Source organism: Elephas maximus, chromosome 2, assembly GCF_024166365.1.
Source record: "Elephas maximus indicus isolate mEleMax1 chromosome 2, mEleMax1 primary haplotype, whole genome shotgun sequence".
Lineage (NCBI taxonomy): Eukaryota > Metazoa > Chordata > Mammalia > Proboscidea > Elephantidae > Elephas > Elephas maximus.
In genome coordinates, this window is record NC_064820.1 from 208,743,502 (window position 1) to 208,763,599 (window position 20,098).

The following is a 20,098-nucleotide window of genomic DNA, read 5'->3' on the forward strand; positions in this document are numbered from 1 at the left end:
ATCCAAAATACTGTCTCATGCCTCAGGTCATTGTGTATGAGGTGCTGCACTCCCCACATCCTCCTCCATACCCCTTCCCTTTTCTCCATTCTCCCTACTTGGTTACATCTACATTGTGTCTTGGGAGGAGAGTGTAACAGCGTTTTTCTAGCTTCCGGAATTTGTTGCTAATATATAAAAATTTAATATTATTGGGAAACCTGACTGTAATTGTCATTCCTGTATCTATTACTTCTTACTATTACTAATACTGTTTCTCTCAAGAAACTTAGAATCTTTTCTTTATAGCTGATATTGAGATTTTTCAAGAAAATATTTTCCAGAAGACATTTAGAATTTTCAATAAAATATTTTCCAATAAAATATTTCTAATTTTTTTCTATGTGCTGTTACACTGTATGCTATTTGAACGTGGTGGTTTGTATATTTAAGTTCTGAGAGAATGTTTTCCTCCAGTAATATTAACTTCACAATTATTTTGCTATATGCATTTCTAGGAACACCCATAAGCATATGTAGGGTCCTCCTATATTAAACTTTTAGTTCTCTTAACTTTTCTAAATGTTTTTGTTTGTTGTTTGTCGTCTTTTTGAACTGCAAGATTTTCTCCACAGTATCTTTCAAATTTTTAATTGAATCATTTGTGTGTGCAAGAGCTTACAGTACGAAAGGTACTCGCCAGCTTGTGTTTACTTACTAATCTGTAGTACACAGATTCAACTGTTTTTCACCGCAGGTGAAATTGTGCACCACAGATTGGTAAGCAAGAACACGTAAGCCCATGTGTACCTTGCTTATTGGGTAATCCATCACTATGTGTCTGGATCTTCCTCTTATCATTATGGAGACTTTCTCAAAGGTATGGTGACTTTATCTTTAAAGTAATACTTCAGACCTAAACACTATAACTCTTTTCGAACATAGCATACAGGGAGTGCACATTTGAGGTCTTCATTATGGAGAATTCTCCCATGCACCCCCACAGAGAAAATTCTCAAGGTACTATTCTTTTTCACATTTAAATGAGAGACCACTCTTTCTTACAAAGTTCCTGAACTCTTTCACCTCTCATTGTCTCATCTCCTGCTCTCATTCTTAATTTCTCAATACTGTATAAACTTTTTCTTTTTAAATTTATAACATTTCTATGACTTAATAATTGTGTACTTGGATTTTAATTACAAAAAAAAATTCAGAAAAAGAAGAATGGATAAGAAGTCACCACTATGCAATGTGTTATGTCAGCTAAGCATCAGGGAAGCAGAATGACAGAAATCGCTTCCTCTTTGGGGAGAGCTTGAGCAGATTCACAGCAGCTACAATGGTCACCGGCATGTAGACACTTCAGTAAAAGGTCTGCTTTAACTAGAAATTTGTAAATTGGGTGAGTAGGTAGAAGGGGGAACGCATAGCAGAGAAAATTGAAAATAATAATAAAAAAATAGATATGACTTAAACTGGCTTTGTGTAAATAGTATTTGCAATGATAATTCATTATGGATTTCTTTCTGAACAGGAGACCCAAAAAATGATATCTGCCTTCAAGGAAGTTTGATTTGGCATTATTGCACACAGAACAGTGAAGAAAGAAATATAGCTCCTCAACACGAGCTGATGAACTGCTGCTGTAAATCTTAGAATATAAATTTAGAAGACAAACATCATCTCCTGAAGATCCTAAAAAGTTGCTTATGAGTCTATAATAGATTTTCAATGTACACGATTTGAGTATAAGGTCCGACCTTGATGGTCCCTAATTTTGTGTAAGACAATGAAACATCCATATCCTACTAAGTCATTGTACAAACATTTTTTTCTATGAATTCATAGATTTCTTATGACATATTTTGGTCAAATGTTTGCCTCGTCAAATTTGATCTAGAGGTCAGAAAATAAGATTTCTTTTTCAAAGTAGCAAAGTTTAATCCTTTATTTAACAGAAGTAAATTTCATGCATAATTCACAGTCTAAGTAAACTAAGCATAAATAAATAAATAAAGCTTGACTTGACTTACTTACCTAACTTATTTACTATTCTCTCTGTTTTTAGAAAAAACACATGAGTGCCTGATGGAAAATTACAACCAAACATCAACTGATTTCACCTTATTAGGGTTGTTCCTGCCATCAAGGATGGGCCTGTTCCTCTTCATTCTCATCACTCTCATTTTCTTAACGGATCTGATTGGCAACTTGTTCATGATCCTCCTCATTTTCCTGGACACTTATCTCCACACACCCATGTATTTCCTACTTAGTCAGCTCTCACTCATGGACTTGAATTACATCTCCACCATTGTCCTCAAAATGGCTTCCAACTTTCTGTTTGGAAACAAGTCTATCTCTTTCTTTGGATGTGGGGTCCAGAGTTTCTTCTTTTTGACTTTGGCAGGTGCAGAACCACTTCTCTTGGCATCTATGGCCTATGACCATTACGTGGCCATTTGTTTTCCTCTTCACTATCCTATCCGTATGACCAAAAGTGCTTGTGTGCTTATGACTACAGGATCTTGGATAATGGGGTCTATTAACTCCTGTGCCCATACTGCATATGCACTCCACATACCCTATTGCCAATCCAGAGCCATCAATCATTTCTTCTGTGATGTCCCAGCCATGTTGGCTCTGGCTTGCATGGACACCTGGCTCTATGAGTACATGGTGTTTGTGAGCACCACTTGTTCCTCATGTTTCCTTTCACTGGCATTACTTATTCCTATGTCCAAATTCTCCTTGCTGTCTACCGCATGCCCTCAACAGAAGGAAGGAAGAAGGCCTATTCGACTTGCAGTACCCACCTCACTGAGGTGACTTTGTACTGTGCACCTTTTGCTTACAACTATCTACGCCCAAGATCACTCTGATCTCCAACAGAAGACAAGATTCTTGCTGTTTTCTACACCATCATCACCCCTATGATCAATCCAGACATCTACAGCAGTAGGAACAAGGAGGTGATGGGGGCCCTCAGAAGAGTTATTCAGAGAATATTCTTTGTGAAAGTGTAGACAAAACCTTTTTTTCTGAAAGTGTAGACAAAAGCTCTTGCATCGGTGTCCAAGCTGCAGGTGCAAATCTTTTCAGGACTGCACAGTCATTATGAAAATATTATTCAAGACCTGAAGACAAGGACTAAATTTAAAGGATTAAAAAAGTGGCATTTGACCAAAAAAAAAAAAAAAAAAAGTGTATATCCTCAGCCCACTGTTTTTACATTTTCGTGGTGATGATTTTTCCATCAGTGTAAATAAATACATTTTCCAATAACTTCGGAACAGTAAAATTTTATTAAAACGTGGAAGATAGAAATGGAAACCGCCTAACTTGAATTTACTATTCAGCATACAGTTCTACTATATTTAATTTATTTTTTAACACAAATAAATTAGGGCAACAGAATTATAAATATTTTAGAATGGAAGCAAATTGAAAGCAAATGAATCTTAGGTTTATTTCTATTAATTTTTACTTTTAGTGGTTATGTAATTATTCTTATATTGCTAATATTTAGAACTGGCAGATACAGGGAATAGGTAGAGGTTTGCGTGTGTTTAGAAGCCCTGATTAAAAAAAAAAATGGAAATCGTGGTGGCATAGTGGTTAAGAGCTACAGCTGCTAACCAAAATATTGGCAGTTCAAATCTACTGGGCGCTCCTTGGAAATCCTATGGGGCAGTTCTACTCTGTCCTATAGGGTCGCTATGAGTCAGAATTGACTCGATGGCAATGTTTTTTAAATTTTTTTTTTTTTGTACCACTATGGAAAACAGATGGCAAGTTTGTCTTCACTGAGTTTTATCTGAGTAAATCCTAAGGAAGTGATTTATTAACAGGTCTACCTCAAGGTCAATAATTAAGGATGGACGGTTGCCAACTGAGCTCTAGAAGAACGAGAGCCTACTTTATAAGAAGATTTAAAAAAATTATAGACTATAAGTGCCAGTTCTGCAATAAAGTCTTGACACACACTCAATGACTTGTTGTTTTTGTTAGAAATTCCAAAAGTTAAGATATTTTCAAAACCTTTTAAAATATACAAAAAAGTTTATATAGAACCAATATTATTCCTCATTTGAAACCTAGCGTTAATTCAGTTACTAGAGATCATGAGTAATCTAAGAACATTTAATATATTATGAAATAAAAATTATGTTGTTTCATATTTTAAAAATATTATTCCCCCAAAATGAGTAATGTTATCTTTTTGTAGCCTATTTCAATAATAAAAGATTGTGTACAGACCTTTCCAACAGAGTGGATACAATTTGAAGGTAAATAATACTTAAAATAAATAAAAAGATAACTTCCAAACTTTGTGATATTTGAAGAATTTCTGCTTACATAGTTTATTAAATTTATCACATTCTATTTTAATTTATTAAATTTGTTGGCCATTATAATCAAAACTATCAAGCAAATCAATATATGCAGACATATCATTATTTTGAAATTACTGAAAAACAATATATAAAATAGATGATGCCATAAAACATTAGTGAAATAATAATATTGAAAGGATCTAGCTAAACGCATGTGCTCCTTTGCCACTGATTTGACCTTTAATACACCTGGAAAGCATCCAGAAAAATTATCAGAACTCCTTCTCTGGGACCATTCTGTGTCATTAGTGACTTCCTCTATATTGCCGAAGTCTCACTGGATATTCCCAAGTGAATTAAAAAAAAAAAAAAAAAACAAGTATAAGAATCAATAACCAGCTCAAGAATGCCTGGATCAAGGTTTTTGGTGAGTCTCCACTGAGTTATTTAAAATAGTAACTGCAGGCATGAGAGATGAATATGTACTTTTGTTTTAAATATATTCAAGAATGTTACCCAGAAAAATGCCTCTGTTCCTATGAAGATTTGTAAGATTACTTTCAGCTGACCAAGCCAGAGGTTTGTGAAAGTTAGAAGATAAAAAGAAGGTAATGTTGCTAATTTTAATTTTATTTATGTTCATTGAAGAAGGACTCTTCTACAAGTGATAAAAAGAACTCTAGTTAGAATTATGTACTGCTATTTATAAAGTATTAGAACAAGCAACTGAAAAAGTCACTATCTCATTGATCATGGAACTTCACAAAGAAAACTTTATTTGACTGAATTTGGTCATTCAAATATAGGCTCAGAGAATTAAACTCATTAACTCATGTTAAATTTCCACTAAGTGGTAGAGTCAGCATTAGATTTAGTTGTGACCTACACTTTCTGTCATTTACTTGTACAATAAAGCTGTATAAATCCAACCCCATTCCAAACCAAAATTTGAAGGCTATATTGTCATAATTGGTTTCCATTTATCTATCAAAATATCTGTTTACCTATTTCTTGATTAATCTATGATTACTGCTGATGATTGACCATTGTGGAATCTCGTAATGGTGTATGATTTAGAAACACACACTCAAATACTCTGTATTCTTTTTATACGATTTATACTGTATATACCCTTTCCCAGTACCCAGTGCCGCCGAGTCAATTCTGACTCATATATACCCTTTAATCCCTAATAATTATAAGGTTCTTAAGCTCTGTCAGTTTGCGGTATTGTGAGGGCTTGCTTGTTGCTGTGTTGCTGGAAGGTATGACATCAGTATTCAAATACTAGCAGGTGGACAGGTTTCAGCTGAGCTTTCAGACTAACACGCACTAAGAAGGACCTGGAGGTCTAATTCTTAAAAGAATTATCGAGTGAAAATCTTATGAAGAGCACCTCAGGTTGGAAGGTATTCAAAAGACGACTGGGGAGGAGCTAACTCCTCAAAATAGAGTAGACCTTAATGACGTGAATGGAGTCAAGCTTTTGAGACCTTCATTTGCTGATACGGTACGACTCAAAATGAGAAGAAACATCCATTAATAGTTGGAATGCAGAATGTACAAATTATGAATCTAGGAAAATTGGAAATCATCTAAAAACACAATGGGATGCATAAATATCGATATCCTAGGCATTAGTGAGCTGAAAAAGACTGGTATTCACCATTTTGAATAGGCCAACCACATTGTCTACTATGCTGGGAATGACAACTTAAAGAAGAATGATGTTGCATTCATTGTCAAAAAGAATATTTAAGGATCTATCCTGAAGTGCAAAGCTGTCAGTGATAGGACAATATCCATACATCTACAAGGAAGACCAGTTAATACGACCTATTCAAATTTACCCACCAAACACTATGGCCAAAGATGAAGAAATTGAAGATATTTACCAACTTCTGCAGTCTGAAATTGATGCAACAGGCAATCAGGATGAATTGATAATTACTGGTGATTGGAACGCAAAAGTTGGAAACAAAGAAGAAGGATCAGTAGTTGGAAAATACAGCCTTGGTGATAGAAATGATGCTGGAGATCACATGATAGACTTTTGCAAGACCAATGGCTTCTTCATTTCAAATAACTTTTTTCAACAACATAAATGGCGACTATAAGTGTGGATCTAGTCAGATGGAATACACGGGAATTAAACTGACTACATGTGTGGAAAGAGATGATGGAAAAACTCAATATCATCAGTTAGAACAAGGCCAGGAGCCGGCTGTGGAACAGCCAATTGCTCATATGCTAGTTCAAGTTGAAGCTGAAGGAAATTAGAACAAGTCTATGAGAGCCAAAGTATGACCTTGAGTATATTCCATCTGAATTTAGAACCATCTCAAGAATAGATCTGACATGTTGAACACTAATGACCAAAGGCCAGACAAGTAGTGGAATGACATCAAGGACATCGCACATAAAGAAATCAAGAGGTCATTAAAGGACAGGAAAGAAAGAAAAGATCAAAATAGATGTCAGAAGAGACCCTGAAACTTTCTCTTGAAGGTCGAGTAGCTAAACCGAGCAGAAAAAATGATGAAGTAAAAGAGTTGACCCCAAGATTTCAAAGGACAGCTAGAGAAAACAAAGTAAAGGATTGTAAACACACATACAAAGATACGGAGTTAGAAAACCAATAAGAAAGAATGCACTCGGCATTTATCAAATTGAAAAAACTGAAGAAAAATTCAAGCCTCAAGTTGCAATATTAAAGGATTCTACGGGGAAAATATTGGACCACTCAGGAAGCATCAAAAGAAGATGGAAGGAATACACTGAGTCACCATACCAAAAAGAACTGGTTGACATTCAACCATTTCAGGAAATAATGTATGATCAGGAACTGATGCTATTGAAGGAAGAATTTCAAGCAGCACTGAAGGCATTGGTGAAACACGAGGCTGCAAGAACTGATGAAATATTAACTGAGATGTTTCAATAAACAAATGTAGTGCTAAAAGTGCTCAGTCATCTGTGCCAAGAAATCTGAAAGGCAGCTACCTGGCAACCTAATGGAAGAGATCCGTATTTATGCCTATTCCAAAGAAAGGTGATCCAACTGAATGGAGAAATTATCAAATATATATAGAGCACTGAAGAAGAAAAACTGTCAGCAAAGAATAATATATCCACCAAAACTCTCTCTCAAATATGAAGGTGAAGTTAAGTCATTTACAGATAAACACAAGCTTAAAGAATTTGCAAAAACCAAACCAAAGCTACAAGAATTATGAAAGGAAACTCTTTGGTCAGAAAATCAATAATATCAGATATCAACACAACACAGGGTCACAGAACAGAACATCCTGATATCCACTCAGATAGGGAAATCACAAAAACAAAATGAGATTAATTAAAAAAATGATCAAAACAGGGAATCATTGATGTCATTATGTAAAAGATTACAACAATCAATAAAGAGGGTCTAAATACAGGAGGCAAAGATCTTCCATATGGAGAGGAAACCAAGGTGATATAGGGCAATACAAGGTAGGTTTTTACTCAGAAAAATAAGGGTAACTATTAAGGTAACCACAAAGAGCTGTAACAATTCCATACTTCAAAAAAAAAAAACAAGAAAAACATAACGGCTCAGCAAAAATAAATTCAAATATAATGAAAATGAGGAACGCACAAATTACAAAGAAAAATTTCTCAGCACGAAAAAGTAAGTGGAAAAATGAAATTGTCAACAACACACACAAAGGCATCAAAATGACAGCACTGAACTCATACTATGTATAATTACACAGAACGTAAATGGACTAAATGCACCAATAGAGACAGAGAGTTGCAGATTGGATTAAAAAACATAATCCAGCTATATGCTGCCTACAAGAGACATACCTTAGAATTAGAGACACAAACAAACTTAAACTCAAAGGATGGAAAAAAAATATGTCAAGCAAACAACAATCAAAAAAGAGCAGGAGTGGCAATATTAATTTCTGACAAAACAGACTTTAAAGTTAAATAAACCACAAAGGATAAAGAAGAACACTACAAAATGATTAAAGGGACAATTTATGAGGAAGATATAACCATATTAAATATTTATGCACCCAATGACAGGGCTCAAGATACATAAAACAAACTTTAACATCATTGCAAAGTGAGATAGACACCTCTACAATTATAGTAGGAAACTTCAACGCACCACTTTCAGTGAAGGACAAGACATCCAGTAAGAAGCTCAGTAAAGACTCAGAAGATCTAATTGCCACAAACACCAACTTGACCTCATAGACTTATACAGAACACTCCACCCGAAAGCAAGAGAGTATACTTTCTTTTTAGTGCACATGGAACTTTCTCTAGAAAAGACCACATATTAGGTCATAAAGCAAGCCTTTGCTGACCCCAAAACATCGAAATATTGCAAAGCATCTTCTCGGACCATAAGGCCATAAAAGTAGAAATCAATAACAGAAAAACCAGGGAAAAGAAATCAAATACTTGGAAACTAAACTATACCTTGTTCAAAAGACTGGCTTATAGAAGACATTAAGGAGGGAATAAAGAAATTCATAGAATCCAAAGAGAATGAAAACACTTCCTATCAGAGCCTTTGGGACACAGTGAAAGGAGTGCTCACAGGACAATTTATATCAATAAATGCATACATAAAAAAAGAAGAAAGAGCCAAAATCAAAGAACAGTCTGTACAACTTGAACAAACAGAAAGAGAGCAACAAAAGAAACCATCAGGCACCAGAAGAAAACAAATAATAAAAATCAGAGCAGAATTAAATGAACTAGAGAACAGAAAAACAACTGAAAGAGTGAACAAGGCCAAAAGCTGATTGTTGGAAAAAATTAACAAAATTGGTAAACCATTGGCCAGCCTGACTAAAGAAATACAGGAAAGGAAACAAATAACCCAAATAAGAACTGAGATGGACCATATCACAACAGACCCAACTGAAATTAGAAGAATCAGATTATTATGAAAAATTGTACTCTTAACAAATTTGCCAAACCTAGAAGAAATGGATGAATTCCTAGAAACACACTAACTACCTAAACTAACACAAACAGAAGTAGAACAACTAAATAGACCCATAACAAAAAAAAAAGAGAGATTGAAAAGGTAATGAAAAAACTTCCAACAAAAAAAAGTCCTGGCTCTAACGGCTTTATTGCAGAGTTCTACCAAACTTTCAGAGAAGAGTTAACACCACTACTACTAAAGGTATTTCAAAGCATAGAAAAGGATAGAATACTCCCTAAATCATTCTATGAAACCAGTATATCCCTGATACCAAAACCAGCTAAAAAACACCGGAAAAAAAGAAAATTATAGACCTATATCCCTCATAAGCATAGATGCAAAAATCCTCAACAAAATTCTAGCCAATAGAATTCAACAACATATCAAAAAAATAATTCACCATGACCAAATGGGATTTATACCAGCTATTTTTTATACAAGGATAAAAGAATATTAGAAAAAGAATTAATGTAATCCACCATGTAAATAAAAGACAAGAACGACATGATTTTATCAATTGATGCAGAAAAGGCATTTGACAAAGTCCAACACCCATTCATGACAAAAACTCTCAGCAAAATAGGAATAGAAGGAAAATTCCTCAACGTAATAAAGGGCATTTATACAAAGCCAACAGCCAACATCATCATTAATGGAGAGAGTCTGAAAGCATCCCCCTTGAGAAGGTGAACCAGACAAGGATGCCCTTGATCACCACCCTTATTCAACATTGTGCTAGAGGTCCTAGCCAGAGCAATTAGGCTAGACAAAGAAATAAAGGGCATACAGATTGGTAAGGAAGAAGTAAAAGTATCTTTATTTGCAGATGACATGATCTTATACAGTGAATACCCTAAGAAATCCTCAAAAAAACTACTGAAACTAATAGAAGAGTTCAGCTGAGTATTGGGATACAAGATAAACATACAAAAGTCAGTTGGATTCTGATACACCAACAAAAAGAACGTCAAAGAAGAAATCACCAAATCAATACCATTCACAGTAGCCCCCAAGAAGATAAAATACTTAGGAATAAATCTAACCAGAGAAGTAAAAGACCATTTACAAAAAAACTGCAAGGTACTACTGCAAGAAACCAAAAGAGACCTACATAAATGGAAAAACATACCTTGCTCATGGATAGGAAGACTTAACATTGTAAAAATGTCTATTCTACCAAAAGCCATCTATATATACAATGCAATTCTGATCCAAATTCCAACCACATTCTTTAATGAGATGGAGAAACAAATCACCAACTGCATATGGAAGGGAAAGAAGCACCGAATAAGTAAACCATTACTGAAAAAGAAGAACAAAGTGGGAGGCCTCACTCTACCTCATTTTAGAACATATTATACCACCACAGTAGTCAAAACAGCCTGGTACTGGTACAACAATAGACACATAGACCAATGGAACTGAACTGAGAATCCAGACATAAATCCATCCACATAGAGGAGTTGTTATTTGACAAAGGCCCAGTGTCAGTTAATTGGGAAAAGATATTCTTTTTAACAAATGATGCTGGTATAACTGGATATCCATCTGCAAAAACGTGAAACAAGACCGATAACTTACACAATGCTCAAAAACTAACTTGAAATGGATCAAAGACCTAAACATAAAGTCTAAAACGATAAAGATCATGGAAGAAAAAATAGGGACAATGTTAGGAGCCCTGAGACATGGCATAAAGAGAATACAAAACATTACTAAAAATGTCAAAGAGAAGTCAGATAAGTGGGAGCTCCTAAAAATCAAACATCTATGCTCATCCAAAGACTTCACCAAAAGAATAAAAACACTACCTACAGACTGGGAAATATTTTTTAGCTATGATATCTCTGACCAGCACCTGATCTCTAAAACCTACATGATTCTGCTAAACCTCAACCACAAAAAGACAAATAACCCAATTAAAAAATGGACAAAGGATATGAATAGGCACTTCACTAAAGAAGACATTCAGGCCACTAACAGATACATGAGGAAATGTTCTCGATCATTATCCATTAGAGAAATGCAAATCAAAACTACAATGAGATTCCATTTCACTCCAACAAGGCTGGCATTAATCCAAAAAACACAAAATAATAAATATTGGAGAGGTTGTGGAGAGACTGGAACACTTATACACTACTGGTGGGAATGTGAAATGGTACAACCACTTTGGAAAACAATTTGGCACTTCCTTAAAAAGCTAGAAATAGAACTACCATAGGATCCAGCAATCCCACTCCTTGGAATATATCCTAGAGAAAAAGGGGCCTTTATCGGAACAGATATATACACACTCATGTTTATTGTAGCACTGTTTACAATAGCAAAAAGTTGGAAGCAACCAAGGTGCCCATCAATGGATGAATGGATAAATAAACTATGGTATAGTCACACAACGGAATACTACACATCAATAAAGAACAATGTTGAATCCATGAAACATTTCATAACATGGAGAAATCTGGAAGATATTATGCTGAGTGAAATCAGTCAATCGCAAAAGGACAAATATCGTATAAGACCACTTTTATAAGAACTGGGAAAACAGTTTAAGCAGAGAAGAAAATACGCTTTGATGGTTACAAGAAGAGGGAGAGCAGGAGGGAGGGAGAGGGGTGTTCACTAATTAGGTAGTAGATAAATTTCATTTTAGGTGAAGGGAAAGACGAATACGGGAGAACTCAACAAAAAATGGACTAAATCAAAAACAAAGAAGTTTCCTTAATAAACTGAACACTTCAAAGGCCACCATAGCAGAGGCGGGGCTTTGAGGACTATGGTTTCAGGGGACATCTAAATCAATTGGCATAAAATCTATTAAGAAAACATTCTGCATCACACTTTGGAGAGTGGCGTCTGTGGTCTTAAACGCTAGCAAGCGACCTTCTAAGATGCGTCAATTGGTCTCAACCCACCTGGAACAAGGAAGAATGAAGAACACCAAAGACACAAAATAATTATGAGCCTAAGAGACAAAAAGGACCACATAAACCAGAGACTACATCAGCCTGAGACCAGAAGAGCTGGATGGTACCTGGCCACATCCGATGACTGCCCTAACAGGGAACTCAACAGAGAAACCCTGAGGGAGCAGGAGAGCAGTGGGATGCAGACCCCAAATTCTCATAAAAAGACCAGACTTAGTGGTCAGACTGGGACTGGAGGGACCCCGGAGGCCAAGGACCCCAGGCCTTCTGTTACCCCAGGGTGTGAACCATTCCCAAAGCCAACTCTTCAGACAGGGATTGGACTGGAATAGGGGATGGAAAATGAGACAGGTGAAAAACAACCTTCTTGGATCAAGTCGATGCATGGGACTATGTTGGCGTCTCCTGTCTGGAGGGGAGATGAGAGGGCAGAGGTGGCCAGAAGCTACCTGGATGGACACGAGGAGAGAGAGTGGAGGGAAGTACTGTGCTAGCTCATCAGAGGAAGAGCAATTAGGAGCGTATAGCAAGGTGTACGTAAATTTTTGTTTGAGAGACTGACCTGATTTGTAAACTTCCACATAAAGCACAATAAAAATTAATTAAAAAAAAAAAATGATGGATAGAAATTTTTAGATGAAATGGATCATTATACAGTTTTAAGGTCAAACCTCTATTTAATAGTAGAAACAAGAAAATAATACTGGCTATCACCACTTCTATTTATATTTCAGATTTTAACCAGCCCTAAAAAACAGAAAAAAAATATAAAGTTTGTGAATTGATATAATATTATTATCGAAGCTTATACAGTAGTCTAAACAGAAAACCTAATGGAAATTAAATGCTATTGATGGATTTTAACAAGAAAGCTCAGTAATGATCTTAGATCAATTTTCAAAACCATTTCATTAAAAAAAAGCTTTAGAAAATTTATTTTAGAAGATAAAAGTTGGATAAGAACAAAACTGCACACACAAATTTTATTTCAGATGGATTAATTTGTTCAATAGAAAGGTGAGTTATTAAATTTTTTAGGAAAACACCTCAACTATCACAGGGAAGAGAATGAGTCTTTAAACCCAAGAAGTTCAAGCAGTATAGATTAAGAAATGTAAATACATTTGTATTACCAAAAGAATGAACAAATGAGTCTTGGAAGAAGTACAATCAGAATACTCCTTAAAAGCAAGAAAGATGAGACGCATCTCACATACTTTGGACATGTTTTCAGGAGGTGATCAGTCCCTGAAGGAGGACGTCATGCTTGGTAAAGCAGAGGGTCAGTGAGAAATAGGAAGACCCTCAAGGAAATGGACTGACACAGTGGCTGCAACAATGGGGTCCAGTATGGCAACAATTGTGAGGATGGAGCAGGACCAGGCAGTGTTTCATTCTATTGTGCATAGGGTTGCTGTTAGTCAGAACCCACTCGACTGCACCTAACAACAACAGCATTTAATTTTTAGATGCATAAAAGCTAAAAATTAGCAGTTTCTAATCAAAGAAATATAGAAGGGAATTTGTTTATTCATTCATTTATTTAATTTGTCTCTATTTATTACTGTCTTGAGTGTCAGATTTCTTCAGTACGAAATTTCAAATTGACCTAGATTTTAAGGGAAAAAGATGTCAATGGCTTCTTAATTTTGCATACCTGATTCACCAGATTAGTTTTCTTCATGATGGATTTGCTTTAAATTGTAAATCATTAAACTTGATATAAAAACCCAGATGGTCTTTATTTTATTTTTCTTATTCGTATGAATTTAAAGAGCTCAAATCTGGAGGAAAAGAGAGAGACTTCATGACTCTGTCTCGGTCCAGTACTTGGGCCCAAGCACCCATGTGTGTAGTCTGTTTTTCCGATGGTGGAAAAACATGCATTTGCCCTCTCTTGGCTAGTAGGCAGGAAGGCTGCCCCTGGCTGGGAGGAGTTCAGCTCTCAACAGCGAGTGTGGTTGGCAGGGTCTTTGAACCTTAGCAGAAAGAGTGACTATATTTATAAGGTTTATTTTAAGTAATTCTGTGTGTAGATAATTTGTTCTAGTTTTTATTTCTTTGTTGAGTTTTTAGTAGAACCATGCCACACAAAGACACACACAGGGATGTGGAAAGCTTTTAAAAGAATGTGTGTCCACATTTGAGCAAAGCAGTGGAAAGCAGTGGAGGTGATGCTTCCATCCTTGAATCTATCTTAGTTTATTTAAAATAATAACCCAAAAGTCAGTAAAAACAGCAGCATCAACAATAATCATTATTAAAGCTAATATTTGTTGAGTGCCTGCAGCATGCTGGACAACATTGTGAGTTGTTTCCATGTGTTAACTAATTTTCAATAAACAACATTAGTGGTAGATGCTATTACCAGTAACACTTGGAAGTTAATAGTTAATCTCTGAATCAAGAGCAAATAATAACTTCCTATAAGTCATCCCATTCTACCTCCCAGCATCACGCTCCACTTTTCTTCCTTGTTGAAAGTATGGGACCCTAAGGAAATAACTCTTTTTATGCCACAGGAATACTTCTAGGTTTTAATATTCTCATGACCATCCAAAGTAGTTTACAATGGCCGGTGAATAATACACTTAAAATATTTTTCTTACACAATATCAAATGATAATAATAGTAAAGCAATAGCAACGAACACCACTAAAAGGTATCAAACCTAAATTCAGAGATAGGTTTTCGCTGAAGCTGAAGAAACTTAAGCTGCAGGTCCTCTCACCTGTGCCTGCCCCTTCCAAGGTCATATGAATTTCATATTTGCATTTTTGCTTTCTTATTCTTAAACCAAGAGCCAAAAACTATACAAATTTCACACTATTCATAACTTACAAACATCACCTTGATATTCTAGAAATATTTCCACCAGTGACTGAATGTGAGATAAGTGTTGACCATTCATAGGACACAATTCTTCACTTAAAACCTGAGATTTGGTTTCCGATATGCCTGTATTTTATCCTATGACTGACTCAATGATTATTTAACCATTGGAGTTTTCTTTATAAGGTGTTTTAGAGAATAATGAGATAAAATATTTCAAATTAAGGGATAATTATGTTGTAATTATTATAAATTATAATTTATAAATTATAAAATAACATAATTGGGGAAAAATAAGAAAAGAACTTACTTATATGACTTATATCCCTGTCGGTACATGATAGACTAAGCCTGTGTATTTTCTTTCTAAACTCTAACCTACATCACCTTTCTTCTTAAGTTACTGCACTTTTCTTTTTCCTACTTGAGTATAGCAGCTGATTTATTTCTTCCATGGAATTAGGTGAGGGAATTGACTGGTTAAAATTCCACTTCTCTTTAATTTCTCCAGTTTAAATAAATCTCATTGAAATAGAACAAAATTCATTGAGCACCATGCCAAAATCTAAAATCCTTTCTCTGAGCTTGGCAACATTTAACCCTTAGAGGCCGAATCATTTGTATTGGATATGTGGACTTGGCAGAAATCTGAGGCTCTTACTTTCATGGCCAAGACAACCTTCTTATTTGGGGAATAAAATTATTGCAATATTTAAGACATAGTGTCTCCTAAATTCTGTAATTCCTCGGTGTTTCATGTATATTTTATACAGAAAAAGATCAAACTACATATTAGATGATTACTAATTATGTGGAGTCTAAATCTGCATGCATATCTTAAGGCAAAACAAAGTTAAATAATAGTTTTTAAAAACAAAAAACAAACAAAAAACAATCAGCTAAGATCAGGTATTTAATTTTCTTTTTTCACTTGAACAAATATATTTTGAGCCTTGACCTTTTGTTCACTTATTTTTCAGGAATGCAGACACGAGGCCTAATAAAATACCACCTGCAACTTGCACAAAGTATTTAATTATGGATTAGAGACCTTGTTTTCCCAGGACTCTGAGAAACAAAATATAAATTCCCCCATGATTAGGCAGTCAGCCCATTTCCATCAAGAGGCTAAGAGTATCATATAAGGAGGAAAAAGAGTTCGAATGTTTGATTCTTTTTTCCACTAAAATTTTTCATGGTAAATGGATGAAGGCATATTATCTGAGGCAAAAAAAAAAAAAAAAAAAAGTGGCTATCTTACAAACTCTTAGCCTGTTAACGTTTCCTAAAACGTGTTTCAAATTAGAGCTTTCAACAATTTTGGATTTCTTTTGAATCCGTTTTTCGGCCACCCTTTAGAAATGCCAAGTTAAGTAACTTGATTATTCATAATATGTACTGTTCTGTGTGACACTTTGGTATTTATGACCAACAAATAATATAAGCTAACTTAAAACTTTGTGAAAGACGGACTTGCTATGAGTCTCTAATACTATCCCCAAGTTGGGTGACAAGGACATTTTCTTCTGTTTAATTCTGCAGATCCCTTCCCCAGCTCCTTGTTTAATTTCAAATAAAATTTCCTGGGAGAATGAAACACATCTCTATATGAGAGACTATATATCTCAATTGAAATAAATTGTTTTGAATTAATATTTTATTTATAGAAAATACTCTATATGCCTGCATATCTAATGAAAGAGGGTATACTTTTCAATGTAGTCCCTTATTCTTCAGCTTTAAAAACATGGCCTGCTGGAGGTTCAGTAGTCTGTTTCATAGTAACAACCATTCAGATTTCAAACAGCTGTTTTAGGCTGCTAATTACTCTGAATTAAATCCTAAAATAAAATACCTTCAAAACTTTACTACGATTCTTGTCAAAAAGATCAATATATAACAAATCTCAGGAATACTATTGACAGATATGTGTTTTATTTGGTAAATTATGTAGAATGAATTGTATTATTTATCTTGCTTGCTCATTTCCTTGATTTTGGTGATTTCTGGGCTGGGTAGATTTTCCGGATTACATTTGAATGATTTCTGCAAAGATGCGTATCAAGGTACGTTATGTAAGATTGATTTGACCATATATTGAACTTAAATTTTCTCTGGGCAGCAATATCAAAGGAGCAAGACGAGGTTAAAGTGAGATAAAGGTAGGGTCTGAAGGTCCAGTGCAACCCCTACCTGGGTAACATGGCCCTGGAGGAATCACCTGTAGTCTTGATTGGGGTAGAATAAATGCCTCTTTCTTTTTTTTTTTTGCCTTACCACTTTGCAATATGCTTAGGACATAGTCATATTCGGCAATATTTTTGGAATGGTGAAAAGTTGTAAGATATGTAAAATATTTCATGCAATACAAATGTGTGGTTGTGAGAATCTTATGCAGTTGTATTAAAATATTTGGTAATTTTTTTTAATTTTAGTGAAATATATACATATATGAATGTTCGTGTGTGTGTATATAATTTGAAACTGTCTAGTTTTCATAACTACTCTTTGAATACATGTACATTATCTTATCAAATTGAAATTTTTTTTAGTTCCCTTCTCCATATTTCTCAGGTACTGATCATTCCAAATTGCTCAGGCAAAGTACATTATGTTTAGCGTATTTCTGTAAATGATGCATTTTATATTTAGAATTATTTACACAAGAAAAATTCCTGATATGAAACTGCTAGTTCAAGAGGTATGAAAATGATCAAAGGTCAAGATAAATGATTAGCAGTTTTTTAAAAAATCTACCACGTTTTACCCAAACTATGTTAGTGCACACCTGATAACATTGTTCACAACCTTTTCCCCAAATGATTTCATAAAGTTGTTTTGTTTAAATAGGTTTTGATATTTTTAGATTATTTCTTTAAGCCTTCTATTTCATTTTTAATGTTTCACTTGTTTGTACATTGTTTCCACTTAGTTCCTTTTATTATTATTATGATTACTATTTGGTAAATTATTTTTCATTTGCAATATTAATTTTTTTTTATTTGCTCTAAGAATTTCCTTCAGGTTGTTGTTTAGATTTATAATTCTTTGTAAGAGAGTTTTTGGTGTAAAAACTACAAAATCTAAATAATGATCCACGCAAGATGAAATGAGCATTCCAATATATTGGAAATAGTTGTCAGTGTTCTCATTTTTATTTTTTAAAACATTTTTTCCTCCCCGATATTTTATTGAAGGGGCCCTGGTGGCACAGCGGTTAAGCACTGGGTTGCTAACCCAAACATCAGGGGTTGGATTTACCAGGTGTTTGGAGGCCGAAAGTTGTGGCAACCTGTTTCTGTAAAGATTGAACCACTGCCATTGAGTAGATTTCAAATCATTAGCAACCCTTTAGGACAGAGTAGAGCTGCCCCGTAGGGTTTCCAACGTTGTAAATCTTTACAAGAGCTCATTGCCACATTTTTTCTCCCACAAACACCTGGTAGGTTCCAACTGGCAATATTTGTTATCAGCCAAGCTCTTAACCACTGCACAACCAGGACTCCTTCCATGAAGATTACAGCCTTGGAAATCCCACTGGGCAGTTCTAGTCTGTCCTACAGTGGCACTATGAGTTGGTATAGGCTCCATTGCAATGGTAGGGTATATACTTTATTGATGATATATCATCATATAATAATTTATTTTATAACTTGCTATTTTTTTATGGAGTCAAGTCCAACTCATAATGGACCATATAAGACAGAGCAGAACTGCTCTGAACAGGGTTTCCAAGGCTGTACAGACTTTCACACCTTTCTTCTGCAGAGAGGCTGATGGGTTCCAACCACAACCTACCTCTCAGTTAGCAGCCCAGCGCTTTAATCACTACACAAGCATCAGGGCTCATTATAACTTCTATAGCTATCCTATTCTCAATGTCTTGTTTTTCTGTTGTGCCCAATTATCACACTATTTTATCACCTTAAAACCAAAAAACCAAATCCACTGTGGTCGAGTTGATTCCGACTCATAGCGACCCTATAGGACAGAGTAGAACTGCCCCATACAGTTTCCAAGGAGCGCCTGGCAGATTTGAACTGCTGATCTGTTGGTTAGCAGCCGTAGTGCTTAACCACTATGCCACCAGGGTTTCCTTTTAACACCTTGTTGTTGTTGTTAGGTGCCATCAAGTCGGTTCCGACTCATAGCGACCCTATGCACAACAGAACAAAACACTGCCCGGTCCTGAGCCATCATCCTCACAATCGTTGTTATGCTTGAGCTCATTTTTGCGGCTGCTGTGTCAATCCATCTGGTTGAGGGTCTTCTTTTCTGCTGATCCTGTACTCTGCCAAGCATGATGTCCTTCTCCAGGAGCTGATCCCTCCTGACAACATGTCCAAAGTATGTAAGACGCAGTCTCTTCATCCTTGCCTCTAAGGAGCATTCTGGCTGTACTTCTAAGACAGATTTGTCCGTTCTTTTAGCAGTCCACGGTAAATTCAATATTCTTCGCCAACACCACAATTCAAAGGCGTCAATTCTTCGGTCTTTATCACCTTATCTTCTATTAAATCTTATATGCTCTATTTCCTCCTTTTTGTTCTTTTATCAACCTTTTTTGCATTTTTATTTTTAACTTGATCCTTTTATTTCAAACTTTTATTTAAAAAAAAGTTGCATCATAGTCTTAAATATATAACCTTGAGATTTAGATTGTATTTGTCTGAATTAGTTTACAAAGAACTAGTTTGTGATATTTATTTGATCTTTTCAGCTACATGCTATCTTTGTGGTTATATCTGATATTTTTAAAGTAGAAGCCAGTTTTTAGTAAAATCATATTTAAATAATATTTTATTATCATTATTAAAAATGTGAAAATATTAAGAATATTAAAATAAACTCATAATTATATTATGATATAATAATATTAGAATGTTGCTAATTCTGTAAATTATAATTTATACAATCAATTTATTAAATACTTTAAAGAAGTTAAATAATTTTCACTTATCAGATTCTCAAAAGAAATAAAGCTTTTCAAGTGAAAAATGACTTTTCTGTTATTGTTATTTTTA

The 20,098-nt window shown here is 34.9% G+C and overlaps 1 pseudogene; it reads left to right on the top strand.

Moving 5' to 3' along the window:
- The first annotated feature begins 2,070 nt into the window (after window positions 1-2,070).
- On the top strand, window positions 2,071-3,008 carry LOC126070466 (olfactory receptor 2L5-like; annotated as a pseudogene).
- The last annotated feature ends 17,090 nt before the right edge of the window (window positions 3,009-20,098 follow it).